The sequence below is a fragment of the Trichomycterus rosablanca genome, chromosome 5, assembly GCF_030014385.1.
Source record: "Trichomycterus rosablanca isolate fTriRos1 chromosome 5, fTriRos1.hap1, whole genome shotgun sequence".
In the NCBI taxonomy this organism is placed as follows: Eukaryota; Metazoa; Chordata; class Actinopteri; order Siluriformes; family Trichomycteridae; genus Trichomycterus; species Trichomycterus rosablanca.
Window position 1 is genome coordinate 2553322 of NC_085992.1, and position 17621 is coordinate 2570942.

The 17621-nt window shown below is 44.2% G+C and overlaps 1 protein-coding gene across 14 annotated transcripts in view; it reads right to left on the bottom strand.

Moving 5' to 3' along the window:
- tenm3 (teneurin transmembrane protein 3) overlaps positions 1-17621 on the bottom strand; it is an 861875-nt gene that overhangs the window by 667936 nt on the left and 176318 nt on the right. For 11 of the 14 annotated variants that reach the window (XM_062995517.1, XM_062995516.1, XM_062995515.1 and 8 more), the window contains one exon: positions 11679-12043. The exons of 1 other annotated variant lie outside the window; for it this stretch is intronic. The gene's annotated coding sequence lies outside the window, so the exon portion shown is untranslated. Of the gene's footprint in view, positions 1-11678; positions 12044-12303; positions 12326-13317; positions 13468-17621 lie in introns of those variants that run through there. 2 more of the 14 variants (XM_062995507.1, XM_062995508.1) reach the window with 2 other exon arrangements.

Below are 17621 nucleotides of genomic sequence, written 5' to 3' on the forward strand. Positions count from 1 at the left end.
GCTACCCGTGTTGTGGTTTCAAACGTTCCTCCGTTTATTAAAAATGAAGTAATAATGAGAGAACTGTCGCGCTATGGTAAATTTGCCAGCAATATGAAGATGATCCCGTTGGGGTGCAAAAATGCGGCTGTAAAACATGTTTTGTCTTTTCGTAGACAAGTTTTCATGTTTTTAAACAGCAGGGAACCGTATTTAAACGTGAACTTCAGATGTAAACATGGTGACGGGTCTTATGTAGTGTTTGCCAGCACTGAACGTCCTAGATGTTTTGAGTGTGGTGATATTGGACACAAACAGTTTGGCTGCCCACATGTAGCAGCACAGCGACAGGATTCAGAAACTAATAAAGGGACCTCATCTGAGGGCCAACAGGTAGAGAGAAGTGGTGGGGAAGTGGCTCAGGCTTCAGGAGCTGATAGCAGGCTTGTTTCTGCAAGTACCGATGTTGTGGAAGAGGGTGAAGTTGAGCTCCAAATAGAGAAACAGACTCAGGTGGAGCCTCACTGTGTTAATAACACTATCAAAAATAATGAAAAGGATAAAAAGATAAACAATAATGTATCTGTTTGTGATCCTGTTAAAAACGGTAATAGCAGCCACCACAAAGCTAAGCGTAAAACTGATAAGAAAAGTAGAGAAGATGATCCTGTTTCAGAACAGAATTTGAGCATAGATAGCACTGCACATGAGGAAGGCTTTTGTGAACCAGTAGAAGTTGAGTTTGATTCAGAAGAAGAGAGTGTGTTGTCGGATTGCTCGGGGATGTCCGAGATACCAGCTAGTCTGCCTAGTCTGCCAGAATTAGCGGCTCAGGCCGGGACATCAAGTACAAGTTTGGGGGAGTTGGGCGAAATGTACTCACTCTCGGAGATAAACACTTTTCTGAAGGTTACAAAAGGGAAAAGAAATGTGTGTCTAAATAATTTTTTCCCAGACTCATATAAGTTTATTCGGTCTGTGCAGCATGCGGCCAAAAATGAGACTATTAAGATGCTTTCACCAAAAAGAAGGTTCCGTTTAAAAAAGTGGACAACAGCAGTGCGTAAAAGTCTGCAATAACTCTTAAGATGGATAGGTCTTGTCTATTTTTTTATATATACTATGAACGTTTCTGTTTCTGGCTTTTTCTTTTCCTCACTATGCATTCTTTACACATAGGGTCTCTAAACATAAATGGTGCTAGAGATGTTCATAAACGTGGAATGCTTGATCAGCACATACAGTATAAAAAGCTGGATGTGTTGTTTTTGCAGGAAACCCACAGTGATGAAAGTGATGAAATACAGTGGAAAATGTGGTGGAAAGGTCCCATGTATTTAACACATGGGACAAGCAGAAGTGCAGGTCTAGCCATTTTAATCTCTCCTGGATTATCTTTTAGCTTAATATCAGAAAAGGAAGTTTGTAAAGGACGCATGTTAATAATTAATGCGAAAATTCATGAGCAAGAATATATGTTTATGAACGTTTATGCACCTAACATAGGTAGGGAAAGGGGAGTTCTATTCACTACACTGAGAAAAGAACTAGGTCAGTGTAATCAGGATGCTATCCTTGTATTGGGAGGTGACTGGAATTGCACTCTAGATTTTAAAATGGATAGGAATGGAGAAGAACCTCATATGATGTCAGTTAGTGTATTAAAGGACATAGTTAAAGATTTTAACCTGACCGATTGTTGGAGAATAAAACATCCTACTTTTAAGCAGTTCACATGGATAAAAACAGTTGGGGGGAAAACAAGTGCTGCTCGTCTGGATCGTTTTTACATGTCAAATTCACACTGTAATAGGATTGTTAGTGCCTCCATTGAGCCAATCAGTTTTTCGGATCATAGTGCTGTTATTATAAATTTAGCTGTCATGTCTAGTCATAAACAAGCAGCTTACTGGAAATTTAATGTAAAGTTGTTACAAGATGAAAATTTTTGCTCTAGTTTTTGTACTTTTTGGAATAAGTGGTCTGAAAGGAAGGCTGATTTTAACTCACTTAGACAATGGTGGGATGTTGGAAAAGCCCAGATTAAGCTGTTTTGTCAGCAATATACATCATATACCACAGCAGAAAATAAAAGAGTACTTGTAGCTCTTGAACGTAATATAGCTCAGATGCAACAACAAATTGTGGGCCAAAACCGGGAGGGTTTACAGGCTGAGTTAGAGGAATTACGACGTGATGCGAGTGCTTTCCTCCTTGATAAAGCAAAAGGTGCTCTTGTTAGGGCAAGGTTTAAGACTTTAAAGGAGATGGATGCTCCAAGCTCATTCTTTTTTAATCTAGAAAAGAAGTATAGTGAGAGTAAGCAAATACATGCATTGTACATGTCAGATGGCCGTTTATCCTCTGAAATAGGTGAAATGAGAGAAAGGGCGGTTGAATTTTATTCTGATTTATACAAAGCAGAGCAGTGTGATGATGCTTGTGTTGACACATTATTGGCAGATATACCCATACTGGATGAGGAAGATAAGGATTCATTGGAGCTTCCCCTTACCTTAAAAGAGCTTGAAAATGCTGCTTTTAAAATGGAACCAGGTCGTGCCCCTGGCATTGACGGCCTGCCGGTGGATTTTTATAAGACTTTTTGGAAACAGATTGGCCAAGACTTATTTAATGTGTTTTTAGAATGTATACAAATAGGTGAGCTCCCGCTCAGTTGCAGGAGAGCAGTACTGACTTTGTTGCCCAAAAAAGGGGACCTATGTGATCTCAAAAACTGGCGTCCTGTGGCACTATTGTGTTCAGATTACAAAATCTTTTCAAAGGCTCTGGCAAATAGAATGAAGAGCATTTTGCACACCATCATACATCGAGACCAAGCGTACTGTATTCCGGGTCGTTCAATAACTGATAATTTGTTTTTAATAAGAGACATTATAGAACTGTCAAATAGGCTTCCTATAGATCTTGGCCTGATTTCCTTAGACCAGGAAAAAGCTTTTGATCGTGTTGATCATGGCTATCTTTTTAACACGCTACTGAATTTTGGCTTTGGAGAGAATTTTCTTCGTTGTGTTAAGCTGCTGTACACTGGTGCCTCCTGTCTCGTGAAGGTGGGAGGGGGACTAGCTGGGCCTATTAAGTTGGGGAGAGGGATTAGACAAGGATGTGCAATGTCAGGTCAGCTCTACTCCCTTGCTATTGAGCCTTTTTTGCGTTTAGTGAGAAAAAAGGTGAATGGAGTAAGTTTACAAGGGTCAACCCGTATTTCGGTGTCGGCCTATGCGGATGATGTATCTGTTTTTGTGTGCGGACGAGAAGATGTACAACAAATAGAGGATTGTTTATGCACATATAGTAGAGCATCATCTGCCAAAGTGAACTGGAGCAAGAGTGGAGCCTTGCTCTGTGGACCGTGGGAGAGCACTGAACCTCCAGAGTTACCTGGAGGACTGCAGTGGAACAGGTCTGGATTTAAAGTGTTGGGTATCTACCTGGGTACTGCGGAGGTAGTAAAGAAAAACTGGGAGGGTGCCCTTACTTTTACAAAAAATAGACTAGCACGATGGAAGTGGATATTATCACAGGTGTCGTACAGGGGTAGGGTGCTGATAATTAATAACTTGGTAGCATCCACTCTGTGGAATAGACTTTCCGTGTTAAACGCACCACCTGGCCTGCTGGCAGAGATTCAGAGAAGGTTGGTAGACTTTTTCTGGTCAGGTCAGCATTGGCTGAAGGCAGCAGTTCTATACTTGCCAACTCATGAGGGAGGTCAAGGTCTTATTGACCTGGAGAGCAGAATGGTGGCTTTCAGGCTTAAGGCTGCGCAGCGGCTGATTTACCACTCGGATCTGTGCTGGAGAGACACTGCTCATATACTGCTAAGGAAAGCTGGCGGTATGGGACTTGATCGGCATCTTTTCCTTCTTAACATGAATGGATTGGACCTTTCAGGTCTGGAGGAATTCTATATGTCAATGCTGAAAGCTTGGAAGCTACTACGGTGTACACGTGAGCCAGAAACAGAACCGACATCATGGGTTTTGGAAGAACCAATTTTTTACAATCAGCTGATTCCCCTTGTTTCCGTGCGCTCACCTACACTGATAAAAAAGTTCCTGAAGGCCGGCATTTGTAAGTTAGGTCACTTACAAGTACCAGATGGTAAAGAATGGAAATCCTCTCATCTCCTATGTCAGCAAACTGGAATTACATCAAAAAGACTGGTGGGACAGTTCCTGCATGAGGTGCAGCAAGCTCTGCCGCAAGAGATGAAAGAGACTCTAATCTTGCCACATAATAATGCGGATCCAGTTTTTCCTTCACTAAGACTGACTGTTGATGATGGAGGCTGGCAGGAAGGAAGAGGTACCCTGCTGACTTTCCCCTCTCCAGAAATGGGTTTATTTGAAGAAGCTAAAGGAAAAGCTTTGTATACACTGAGTGTAAAGGTAAGGCACTTCGAGGTGTTGTCACAGGTAAAGGAACATCAGTGGCATGAACTACTTGGAGACCAGAGTACAGCCGGGTACAGGTGGCGAATACTGTACAAACTGCCGATCCCCAAGAGAACAGGAGATCTGCAGTGGCGACTTATACACGGAGCTATCGCCACTAACCTGCACACTGCTCACTTTGTTAAAGGAGGTGCAGTAGGTTGCCCTTTTTGTACTCACACTGAGACTGTACAGCATCTTTTTGTCGACTGCTCACGTTTGAATATATTGTTTGGTTTTTTACACAGACTCTGTTTGAGTTTTGGAGTAAAATTCATTTTTGGACTATATATACTGGGACCTAGGTACAATTATAACCAAAGATTTAAATGTTGTTTAATGAACTTTATGTTTGGTCAAGCCAAATTGGCTACATGGCTGACAAGAAGAAATAAAATAAGAGGACACGGCCTCACCGACCCAGATGAAATGCTAAAAAGCTTAACTCGTGCACGATTAAAAATCGAGTTTGCATATTATAAACTAATGAATAATTTAATAATGTTTGAAGAATGTTGGTGTGTTGATGAAGTACTGTGTTCTGTGGATGAGGAGGAACTGGTGGTTTATATATGAAAACTAAGTATTTATGTATGTATTAGTGTGTTTAAGAACTAAACAAAAGGGGGGGAGGGTGGTGTAGGGGTTATTTATTTATTTTTGTAGAGGTTTGTTGTATTTGATGTATTGATAAATAAAATAATGTAAAATCTCTCTCTCTCTCTCTCTCTCTCTCTCTCTCCTCTCTCTCTCTCTCTCTACCTTCTTCTGCAGCTCAACCTGACACCTAGACCAGTCTGTGGGGTCACTGTTGCAGTAAATCTCCCCATTCTTTCACAGCACGGCCATGGCACTACCGAGCATCTAGACTAACCCAAGAGTCAGCGATAGGATGGTAGGCTGGCACATTAGACTGCTGTGCCAATCCGAGCAAGAACCACCCAAACTGTTTCAAAACAAGCAAGTCAGCAAATATGTTTTGTTGGTTGAAAAAATGCAAATGAAGCTATAAAAGTTTCACAATAAGCCCCACGGCTTTTCTCTAAAGCACACAGGACTCGCGTCTTTCGATAAAGCCTCCTAAAATATCATACTGGATACTCCTGAGGCAGTCCCCTGTCAAACGTAAAAGCTTCTAATTCATTATAACCGCCCCAGACACGAGCGTACGAACGTGCAGCCCTGTGTTCTCGTCACTGTTCGTCAACATGAGAAGCCTCAGTTGTGTTCATTAAGAAGTAATTAGGTAAAAATTGTTTAGGTGGACAAACGAGCGTGGTCATATTTAATCTCTCGGTCTTCCTCGCATGGTGCACAAGACGTAGACCTGTACAGGGGGCACGTCTCAGTGCCGTTTACCTCAAATCAACCGAGAAGACGTGCTTATCTGCCTTTTTATTAGGAACACCAGATTATTTGTGTTATCACTGAATTCATCAGGCAGTCACATGTCAGCAGCGCAGCACAGAAACTCATACAGACGAGGATCAAGAGCTTCAGGATCAAGTGATGTTCAGGTAAATAATGTGATTTGGGTGACTGTGGCAGGAAGGTTGAACAGTATAAATTCACGGACCCACTCATGTTGGATCAACATTTCAGGCTGGTGGTGGTGGTGTAAGGCTCTGCTACAGTCTGTCTGGGTACCGTTGTTGACTACAAGTGAACGGCTCACGTCCAGCATAATAATGCGCTGGATTACAAAACACTAATCTTCTCAAAGTGGCCCCATGAACATGACAATGAGTTGTGTGTACTTCAACTGGTCATCAAGTCTGAAGTCACTCGAGCAGCTCGGGGATGTGCTAAAATACGGGATTTGCAACATGAACGTGCAGCTAATCTGCAGCAATAACACGAGCCAGCCATGTTAGCACGGACCTAAACACACAAAGAATAGAGGATGTTCTGAAGATAGAAACGGGGTTTAAGTGCCCAGTGTGTGCTTCATGAGGTCATTTATATACCTTACTTTAAATGAACAGTATCCAAGACTACTTACACTCACAAAAACTTTATATTTAAAAAAATATGTAAAAAGTGCCTTTATCATCATTTAAGCATGGTAGAATGTCATCATGGCATTTAGCTGTTTTTTTTTCTTTCTGATACTTCATGTATATATAAATGTACAACCCCAAATCAGAAAAATTGGGACAGTATGGAAAATGCAAATAAAATAAAACACAGTTCCTTTCCTTTGACTTTTATTTGATGTCAGACAGGATGAACCTGAGATATTTCATCTTTTATCTGCTCAACTTCATTTCATTTATTAATAAACATCCATTCCTGCATTTCAGGCCTGCAACACATTCCAAACAAAGTTGGGACGGGGGCAATTTAGGGCTAGTAATGAGGTGAAAACACTAAATAATGATGTGATTTTAAACTGGTGATTGTGATCATGGTTTGGTACAAAAGCAGCATCCAGGAAAGTCTGAGTCTCTGATGAGTAAAGATGATCAGAAGATCCAGTTTGTCCACAAATGTGTGAGAAAATGATTAAAATGTTTAAAAACAATGAAGCTCAAAGAAAGATTGGAAGGGATTTGCATATTTCTCCCTCTACAGTGCAGAACATCATTAAACTATTCCAAACACGAAATAGACCCTCCAATCTATTATCAGCAACCAGTCCAAAAACCAGAGTCTGTCATGGTATGGGGGTGTGTCAGTGCCAGGGTCTGTCATGGTATGGGGGTGTGTCAGTGCCAGGGTCTGTCATGGTATGGGGGTGTGTCAGTGCCAGGGTCTGTCATGGTATGGGGGTGTGTCAGTGCCAGGGTCTGTCATGGTATGGGGGTGTGTCAGTACCAGGGTCTGTCATGGTATGGGGGTGTGTCAGTGCCAGGGTCTGTCATGGTATGGGGGTGTGTCAGTACCAGGGTCTGTCATGGTATGGGGGTGTATCAGTACCAGGGTCTGTCATGGTATGGGGGTGTGTCAGTGCCAGGGTCTGTCATGGAATGGGGGTGTGTCAGTGCCAGGGTGTATCATGGTATGGGGGCGTGTCAGTACCAGGGTCTGTCATGGTATGGGGGTGTGTCAGTGCCAGGGTCTGTCATGGTATGGGGGTGTGTCAGTACCAGGGTCTGTCATGGTATGGGGGTGTATCAGTACCAGGGTGTATCATGGTATGGGGGTGTGTCAGTACCAGGGTCTGTCATGGTATGGGGGTGTATCAGTACCAGGGTGTATCATGGTATGGGGGTGTGTCAGTACCAGGGTCTGTCATGGTATGGGGGTGTGTCAGTGCCAGGGTCTGTCATGGTATGGGGGTGTGTCAGTACCAGGGTCTGTCATGGTATGGGGGTGTATCAGTACCAGGGTGTATCATGGTATGGGGGTGTGTCAGTGCCAGGGTCTGTCATGGTATGGGGGTGTATCAGTACCAGGGTCTGTCATGGTATGGGGGTGTGTCAGTGCCAGGGTCTGTCATGGTATGGGGGTGTGTCAGTGCCAGGGTCTGTCATGGAATGGGGGTGTGTCAGTGCCAGGGTCTGTCATGGTATGGGGGTGTATCAGTACCAGGGTCTGTCATGGTATGGGGGTGTGTCAGTGCCAGGGTCTGTCATGGTATGGGGTGTGTCAGTGCCAGGGTCTGTCATGGTATGGGGGTGTGTCAGTACCAGGGTGTATCATGGTATGGGGGTGTGTCAGTACCAGGGTCTGTCATGGTATGGGGGCGTGTCAGTACCAGGGTGTGTCATGGTATGGGGGCGTGTCAGTACCAGGGTGTATCATGGTATGGGGGCGTGTCAGTACCAGGGTCTGTCATGGTATGGGGGTGTGTCAGTACCAGGGTGTATCATGGTATGGGGGCGTGTCAGTACCAGGGTGTATCATGGTATGGGGGCGTGTCAGTACCAGGGTGTATCATGGTATGGGGGCGTGTCAGTACCAGGGTCTGTCATGGTATGGGGGTGTGTCAGTACCAGGGTGTATCATGGTATGGGGGTGTGTCAGTACCAGGGTCTGTCATGGTATGGGGGCGTGTCAGTACCAGGGTGTGTCATGGTATGGGGTGTGTCAGTACCAGGGTGTATCATGGTATGGGGGCGTGTCAGTACCAGGGTGTATCATGGTATGGGGGCGTGTCAGTACCAGGGTGTATCATGGTATGGGGGCGTGTCAGTACCAGGGTGTATCATGGTATGGGGGCGTGTCAGTACCAGGGTGTATCATGGTATGGGGGTGTGTCAGTACCAGGGTGTGGGGGCGTGTCAGTACCAGGGTGTATCATGGTATGAGGGCGTGTCAGTACCAGGGTGTATCATGGTATGGGGGCGTGTCAGTACCAGGGTGTATCATGGTATGGGGGTGTGTCAGTACCAGGGTGTATCATGGTATGGGGGCGTGTCAGTACCAGGGTGTATCATGGTATGGGGGCGTGTCAGTACCAGGGTGTATCATGGTATTTGGGCGTGTCAGTACCAGGGTGTATCATGGTATGGGGGCGTGTCAGTACCAGGGTGTATCATGGTATGGGGGCGTGTCAGTACCAGGGTCTGTCATGGTATGGGGTGTGTCAGTACCAGGGTGTATCATGGTATGGGGGCGTGTCAGTACCAGGGTGTATCATGGTATGGGGGCGTGTCAGTACCAGGGTCTGTCATGGTATGGGGGTGTGTCAGTACCAGGGTGTATCATGGTATGGGGGTGTGTCAGTACCAGGGTCTGTCATGGTATGGGGGTGTGTCAGTACCAGGGTGTATCATGGTATGGGGGTGTGTCAGTACCAGGGTGTATCATGGTATTTGGGCGTGTCAGTACCAGGGTGTATCATGGTATGGGGGCGTGTCAGTACCAGGGTCTGTCATGGTATGGGGGTGTGTCAGTTACCAGGGTGTATCATGGTATGGGGGCGTGTCAGTACCAGGGTGTATCATGGTATGGGGGCGTGTCAGTACCAGGGTGTATCATGGTATGGGGGCGTGTCAGTACCAGGGTCTGTCATGGTATGGGGTGTGTCAGTACCAGGGTGTATCATGGTATGGGGGCGTGTCAGTACCAGGGTGTATCATGGTATGGGGGCGTGTCAGTACCAGGGTGTGTCATGGTATGGGGGCGTGTCAGTACCAGGGTCTGTCATGGTATGGGGGCGTGTCAGTACCAGGGTGTATCATGGTATGGGGGCGTGTCAGTACCAGGGTCTGTCATGGTATGGGGGCGTGTCAGTACCAGGGTGTATCATGGTATGGGGGCGTGTCAGTACCAGGGTGTATCATGGTATGGGGGTGTGTCAGTACCAGGGTCTGTCATGGAATGGGGGTGTGTCAGTACCAGGGTGTATCATGGTATGGGGGCGTGTCAGTACCAGGGTGTATCATGGTATGGGGGCGTGTCAGTACCAGGGTGTATCATGGTATGGGGGCGTGTCAGTACCAGGGTGTATCATGGTATGGGGGTGTGTCAGTACCAGGGTCTGTCATGGTATGGGGGTGTGTCAGTACCAGGGTGTATCATGGTATGGGGGCGTGTCAGTACCAGGGTGTATCATGGTATGGGGGCGTGTCAGTACCAGGGTGTATCATGGTATGGGGGCGTGTCAGTACCAGGGTGTATCATGGTATGGGGCGTGTCAGTGCTCTTGGCATTGTAAGTAATTTACACTTATTTTGTACCAAACCATGATTACAATCACCTGTTCACATCACTTATTTGGAATCACATAATTATTTAGTTTTTTCACCTCATTACTAGCCCTAAGTTGCCCCCGTCCCAACTTTTTCGGATGTTTATTAATAAATGAAATGAAGTTGAGCAGATAAAACATGAAATATCTCAGGTTCATCCTGTCTGACATCAAATAAAAACCAAAGTAAATGTAAGGAATATAAATATATATATAACATTAATTCACTTGTATCTTATAAACATTCTGAATAAAAGGCCTTAAAAACTAGGTATGTCCTTCAGCCAGGAAAATGCACAAAAATAGACCTGACAGCCACAGAGTTAAAAATAAAACACATTAGATCATAAAAATACATAAAAAGGTTTTAAAAGTGAAATGAATGATTAAAGTGGCAGATACAGAAAAGCTTGGCTGCATTTTGCTGTTTACTGATTCTGTTGTACTCAGTGATTAAAGCCGTATCAGAGCACATTAAGTAACTAATACTGAAATAAGATGAATCAATTCTAGTAAAATATGAATAAAATTATAACAATTATAGACCATTTAACCAGCTTTTTTATCCAACCATCCATCAACGTAACCAGCCTATCTATCCAACAAACCATAATCCATCCAACTATCTATTTAACCAACCATTCAGCCAACTATCTATTCAACTAAACAATCATTCATTCAGCAAGCCATCAAACCAAAAGTATCTGGACACCAGACTAAGCCCGTGGCCAATTTATTCCCAGCCCATGAACATTAATATGATAGCTGATCTTTTGCATTCATTTCACACTCCTGAAAAAGGCTTTCTACATATACATGATTTTGGAGTGTGTGTAAGGGAGTTTGTGCCCATTTAGTCGAAAGTGCTCGGGCACTGATGTTGGACCGGAAGGCCCTGCTCAAAATCTGCATTCCAATTCATCCTAAATATGTTTAATGGAATTGAGCTCCAATGGAATACTGGAACTCCATAGTACACTGTTCAAACCTGGAGATGGACATGGTCGTGCTGGAACAGGGGTAGGACCCCAAAACTTCGCCACAGAGCTGGAACCCTGTGGATATTTAATTATATCTATTTTATACACCTGTTAGCAATAGGTGTGGTTAAAATTTATGAACTACTACAATGTATGAACTGAATTTCTTGGAGCAATGTCCAAATACTTTTGGCTATATGGCGTACGTTAGCAAAGGAGGGTGGCGCACGGTTCCAAATACTAGACATATAGAACAAAAGGCTACAATGACTGAATGTAAACCATTAGTAGTGCGATATTGTACCGTAGCTGTGATATAAAAAAAGAAGCCTGATTAGAACACCACGCTCGGACCAAATAGCCTCTCTATTCATCGTGCGGCGTTTGGAGAACATTAAAAGGCTGTAAGCTATGGCCTTTCACACAACAAGCCGCTAATAAGCCGGGGTTGCTAGTGCTGTGTCATTTCTTTGTGCGCCGTTTCCCCACTTTATTGCACGCTGGCATCGCCACAATAAGTACATCTGACATTTCACTACGGTGTAAAGGTTCTCTGCACGGCGGGCCAATTCCTCTCACTGATCAACCAAATCAAAATGAAAAGCTTCTTTAGTTTCTTACCTCAGGTGTGTGGGTGGCGCAGAGAAAAGCCCTAATGTTCGGCATTCATCTCCTTCGTGAAGCGGGCGCTCCTGGTTTTTATGAAGCAGCCGAATCTGGCCAGAAAGGGGATAATGAAGCGGAAAAAAAAAGCCGAAGAATCCTGGGAGGTTCGTCCGACTGCGCTTGTTATGGACCGGGATGCACGGCTGCGTCGATCATGCTGAATAACCTCCAATAAAGTGACAGGATTTGCAGTAACACACTCGAACTTTCTGGGGACTCCTGGTGGGCCGAAAAGGGGAGCGGGGAACTCGCCGGAGAGTCACTTTTTATTACTGGATTCTTCTAAAGCTTGGTGAGTGGAGGTGAAGATGCTCCACAGCCTACAAAAAATAAAATGAAAAGAACAGCGTGACCCTGGGTGACCAGAGATGACCACACATAAATAATGATACCTTTTTAAAGCTTGCATTAAGCCAGCGTCACTTCTTTGCCGGCTTTTTAAACACCATGTGACATGATCAACCTGATCAGTTCATTACCAACCCCGCCTTTATTTGAATCAGGTGTGTTGAATTAGTGCAGTTTGTAGAGCACGTGCTCGGGGATCCACAGCACTGCTAATGATTTAGACCATGCTGACCTGCTTGCTTCATTTCACCCAGCATTCCTGGTGTGATCTCCAATCTCTGCCAACAATGAACTTTTTCGTGTACTAACAACTTCATCATGGTCAGGGTCACAGTGAGTCCGGCACCACCTGAACACACAGGCCTCAAAGCAGTAAAGCACCGTGAACAGAATCAGGGCGACACACACTGGCACATACACTCGATTAATCAGAGTACACAAAGGAAACACACATGGAGAACATGCCAAACACCTCACAGACAATAATCAGAAGTGAGTATGGAACCCAGGAGCTCTGCTACCATTTTGCTGGGTGCCACCCACTTGTAGAAAATAACATGACTCAAAAATGACTGCCTCTTATTTCAAGTACAGTTGAAGGCACACGGTTTAAGGTCTGGTCGCTCTCGAAAATCTTAATCCTGATCAGGGTCATGGTGAATCCAGAGCCATCTAGAATCCCTGTGCTTAAGGCAGTAATACAAAGCCAAATACAAATACAGCGGGCAATTTGTGTAAGCTCATTCAGCCAGTTCACACACTCATTCACATGAAAAGAAATCTAGAGCAGCCAATTCACCTTCTGCATGTGTTTGGTGGATAGCAAACCCTTTATTTATTTTAAATAATGACAGCAAAGCATAATATAGGAATACGACCATAAAACCATGTGACGGTGTTTATAGTGCTAGATAAACATCATCAATTTTTAAGGATCTGCTTTATCATTGAACCAGATAACTGAAGAGCTTTTTACCAGCGCTTTGGTGGTGCAGCCGTCTAGTGTGTTAGATCACGGATCTCAGCGTTGATATCGGCCATCCAGGCATCTATACAGACATGATTGACTAAGTCTGAAGGGGGAGGATGTTCAAAGGCCTCTTATGGATTGGCGCCCTGTCTAGGGTACTCATGCCTTGCTCCCCAGGTTTTCCAGTGGACCCACCATGACCCTGACCAGGATAAAACAGTTCATGGAAATAAAATGAAAATTAATAATCATTAAAATGGGGAAAAATTACTTTACCACTTTGAAAGAACTGGTTCTGCCTTTTTTCTAATTCTAGTCTATCATCGTATCAAGTCTCAGCTCTGCCTGCCGGCTAAGGCTGAGCGGCCACATGAACAACGATTGGCCTGTTGTTCAGATATGGGCGGGACTAAGTCGGATAGGGTTTCTCTCTCTCTCATGGCTGGTGCAATTACGACCTCTGCTGGCTGATTGCTGGCGCCTGCACAGAGATGAGAAAAGAGTGCTGTCAGGGTGTGTCTCTCCATACACAACGCTGAGCTGCACTGCACTCTTCAAAGTGTAGGTGATAAAGGGAGATAAAGGGAGAAAATGCATTTAAAAAAGCATAAAAAAAGAGGTTTTGCCACCGAAGAGACCAAGTGATTTAGTGTTTCAGCTTTTGTTTTGTCTCGTTCTTCCTGCAAACACGTCTTAAGATGTGCAACAGTACGGGGGGTCGTCGTTGTTTCAAAATTCTCCGCACATTCTCTATTGGGGACAGGTCAGGACTGCAGGCAGGCCAGTCCAGTACCCGTACCCTCCACAGCCACGCCTTTGTAATATGTCAAAGTAAATGTAAGGAACACTGCATTTTTAATTTATTTGCATTTTCCATACTGTCCCAACTTTTTTCTGATTTGGGGTTGTACAATTTTCACTGAATACAATTCAAGCAATTAAGAGTTAAGGGCCTTTCCCAGGGGCCCAACAGTGGCAACTTGGCGATTATGGGACCTTATAATTACTAGTCTAGGATCTTAACCACTGAGCTAGCTCTGCTCACTTCCCAGTACTGTATTGTATTGTGGGAAGCTTAAGCCAGTGCAGTGGAAAGGCAGTGTGAGATTATTTTAAAGGTTGAGCGTTCAAGCTGTCAATGTAAATGTAAATGTAAAATGTCAATGCTGGGCCCTTGAACAAGGCCCTTCACTCTCAGTCTTTGAGTAAAAGCCTTCACAAAATCAGCCAAATGTAAACGTGGATTTGCCAGTATTACACAGTTAGCACTTCTTAAACTGCCAAATGAGGCGTACGGGTGGTGCAGCTGTGTATTACACTAGCCAACCACAGCTGAGATCCGGATCCAAATCTATCAGCCAACCGGGCAGCTGTACAGACATGATTGGCTGGGTATTAGAGGACTGGCACACTGTTATCCTGGATCCTGCCCTGCATAAAGTGTTTCCTGTTGAAACCGGATCTGTTGGAACCCTGACCAGGATAAAGCGGTTGATGAAAAAGAAAGTAAAAATTGTCGGGAGTTTCATGTATTTAGCTTCGCCATCTATTCATCTGTGTGACATGTAAAGTGAATCACAAAGACAATAAAGCATTATTGTATTACCATAACAGGGCCCAGGATGTTTCCACGTGGGCTTCAACCCACAACAACCTCGATTAGGATAAAACAATTACAGAAAATTAATGAATTAATTTTCTAAGACTTATTAACATTGTTTAGTAATTCCATAATGAGATAGTGAGGTCTAGTTCACCCAAATTACACCCTGTTTAGCTTATTACTCTTAATAATCTTAATAATCAAGTCCTGTAGATCATTCATATCATAATAAATCATAAAACGCTGCCGTAAAACCCACTTCCACTGCACCTCCTGTCCTTTGTGCTTTCGATACGAACAATATAAATAATACCGTGCACGAGGGCAATACTTCTATTATAAAACATTATTGGAATACAAGCTGGTGCTGGAGTAAAAGGTACGTTTGATATGTCTTAATGTGATTTGTGCCGAGGGAAGGATCTCTCTTTCTTTCCTTCCTAATGAACACTCTGCCAAATTCCACCTCGCCGACCCCGGCCATGAAAGGCAGATGGTGCAGCCGAGACTCGGACCTGAATCTCAGGTGCCGAGCGCGTTCGGAACACCCTCGGCGGGGGGGAACCTTTGTATCTTTGAGGTGTTGCAATAAGAAAAGCATCATCAGACCAGTCAAGGTTTTATAAATCGCCATGGAAACAGGCAGCTGTGATTTATGAGCGAGCGACCGAGCATTAAAAAATAATAATAATAAATATAAACCTTCACTGCTGAGCTGCACTGAACGGAGCATGATGATGACATTATATGGTCATTTATGTCTTGTGTGTGTGTGTGTGTTTAGCCATTATTTCGCTGTCTACCGATGCTTGTTCCAGTGTTGTATCAGGGTGACAGGCGTGCTAAAAGACTTAAGCTACGTCTGCTTAAGCGCTGCGATCTCTCACACACACTGACTCTTCAATGCACAACAGTGTTTTTGTCTGCTGGCACCATCCACACCACAAAACGAGGGCAAAGGTGGTTTGGACGGGCAGCTATATAACAGGATTAAAGGCATCGATCTCTTCAGTAGAACATATCAAATCAAAATCTACAGGGGGATCGTCCTTATGGTACTTCACAGAGGTCAAAGAAATGCAGATGAAGTGGTGAGGAGTGAAGGTATTCAGAGATGAGGCGAAGTGCCAAGTGAGAGGGTGCTTAACGGACACCAAAGGGAAATAAAAGGAACGCTGATACACAGTCGTGACCAGACTTTGGCTGGCAGCGCTCTGAACTGTTTAAGTGTGTCAGCCACGGATTCCACGGCTATATGTGGCACAAGGTCACCAAACTCTCAACATACCAGGGCTGCGTCCAAAATCACATACTTAAACAGTATCGTTCTCCACAGAGCTACTCATAACGTTACTCAGGGTTCTACTTAATCATGACATTTTTAACTCTTACTCCGACTCTCCGCTTTCCGACGTCTTTCTTCTTCCGCTTCGAATGCCTTCGCAGATCCAGTTGAATTATGAGATCGATTATCGCAGTGTGCTGTGTTTGCATGCTCAAAAAGGACCGCCTATGCAGTAGGTAATCCGGGTGCTTTTCGTACTATTTAATGAATACGTAGTACTGCTTTTGCTTATCGTTCAGTATGGAAGTATGTGATTTCGGACGCAGCCCAGGAGTGGATTGGAAAGTACACAAGCAAACAGTTTGATGGCTGAGAAAGAAAGACAAAAAGACAGACAAGGAAGGAAGGAAGGAAGGAAGGGAGGGAGGGAGGGAGGGAGGGAGGAAGGACAGTTTAATGGCTGAGAAAGAAAGAAAGACAGAAAGACAGACAGGGAAGGAAGGAAAAAAGAAAGGAAGGAAGGAAGAACAGTTTGATGGCTGAGTAAGAAAGACAGACAGACAGACGGACAGGGAAAGAAGGAAGGAAGGAAGTACAGTTTGATGGCTGAGAAAGAAAGACAGACAGACAGACAGACAGAAAGACAGACAGACAGGGCAGGCAGGCAGGAAGGCAAGAAGGAAGGAAGGAAGGAAGGAAGGAAGGAAGGACAGTCTGATGGCTGAGAAAGAAAGACGACACACCGACAGACAAAAAGAAAGGAAGGAAGAACAGTTTAATGGCTGAGAAAGACAGACAGACAGACAGACAAGGAAGGAAGGAAGGAAGGAAGGAATGCAAAAGGAGAGGTCAAGTGAAAGAAGTACAGAGATAACAGTGAAATGACAACAGAGGAAAAAGGAAAGAAAAGATGGATGGAAGGGAAAAAGGGGTGAAATGTTTAAAAGGTGAAATACAGAGAGAAAAAAACAGGAAAATGATGAATGGAATGTCGACAGAAAGAAATAAAAAGAAAGAAAAGCAGGAATGTGGGAGGAATAACAGAGAGAAAGAGAAGAAGCTTCTTTTATAGGACAGGATCACTTGATTCATATGATGGTGCAGGATTAGTGTTGGGCGTGGTCTTTTTTCGAATGACAGTGCTCTTATCTGAAGGCGCAAAGGGGTTTATGGGATGGTTTATTAAGTGTAACAATATTAAATCATAAGCTGTGAGAAGGAACTTTTGGAGGAATGACTTTCCGTCCCTCTGGTACAGTTCCAGACACTGAGACTAGAGGAGCATTAAATCAGTTCTTCAGGAGGAAACAGGAAACTCCAGATAAGCACTAAATGATAAATTCAAGCAAAAGCTTTGAAGCTGGACACCCTTAAACTGACCAACATCCATTCCACCCAGGTCATCGTCCACATGGTTCCTCTCTTTGTTCGTGGACTTAAATTACGAGTCCAAGGACACGAGCCGGGAGAGACGACATTGTCTTGATCCTTCGCAAGAAGTGGTTTGAGTAATTTGCTAAATTACCTTAGAGATGGAGAAAGCCTCACCCCGATTGCTCCTCGGCACTCATTCAATTTAGAGAGGTATGGAGGAGTTCACATTTTCCCCTCCTTTTTGAAAATGAAAGCAATTACAAAGTCGCCTCAGTGTTTCCTAGGAGATGGAGCAGGAGATGGTGCACTCCGTTTTTT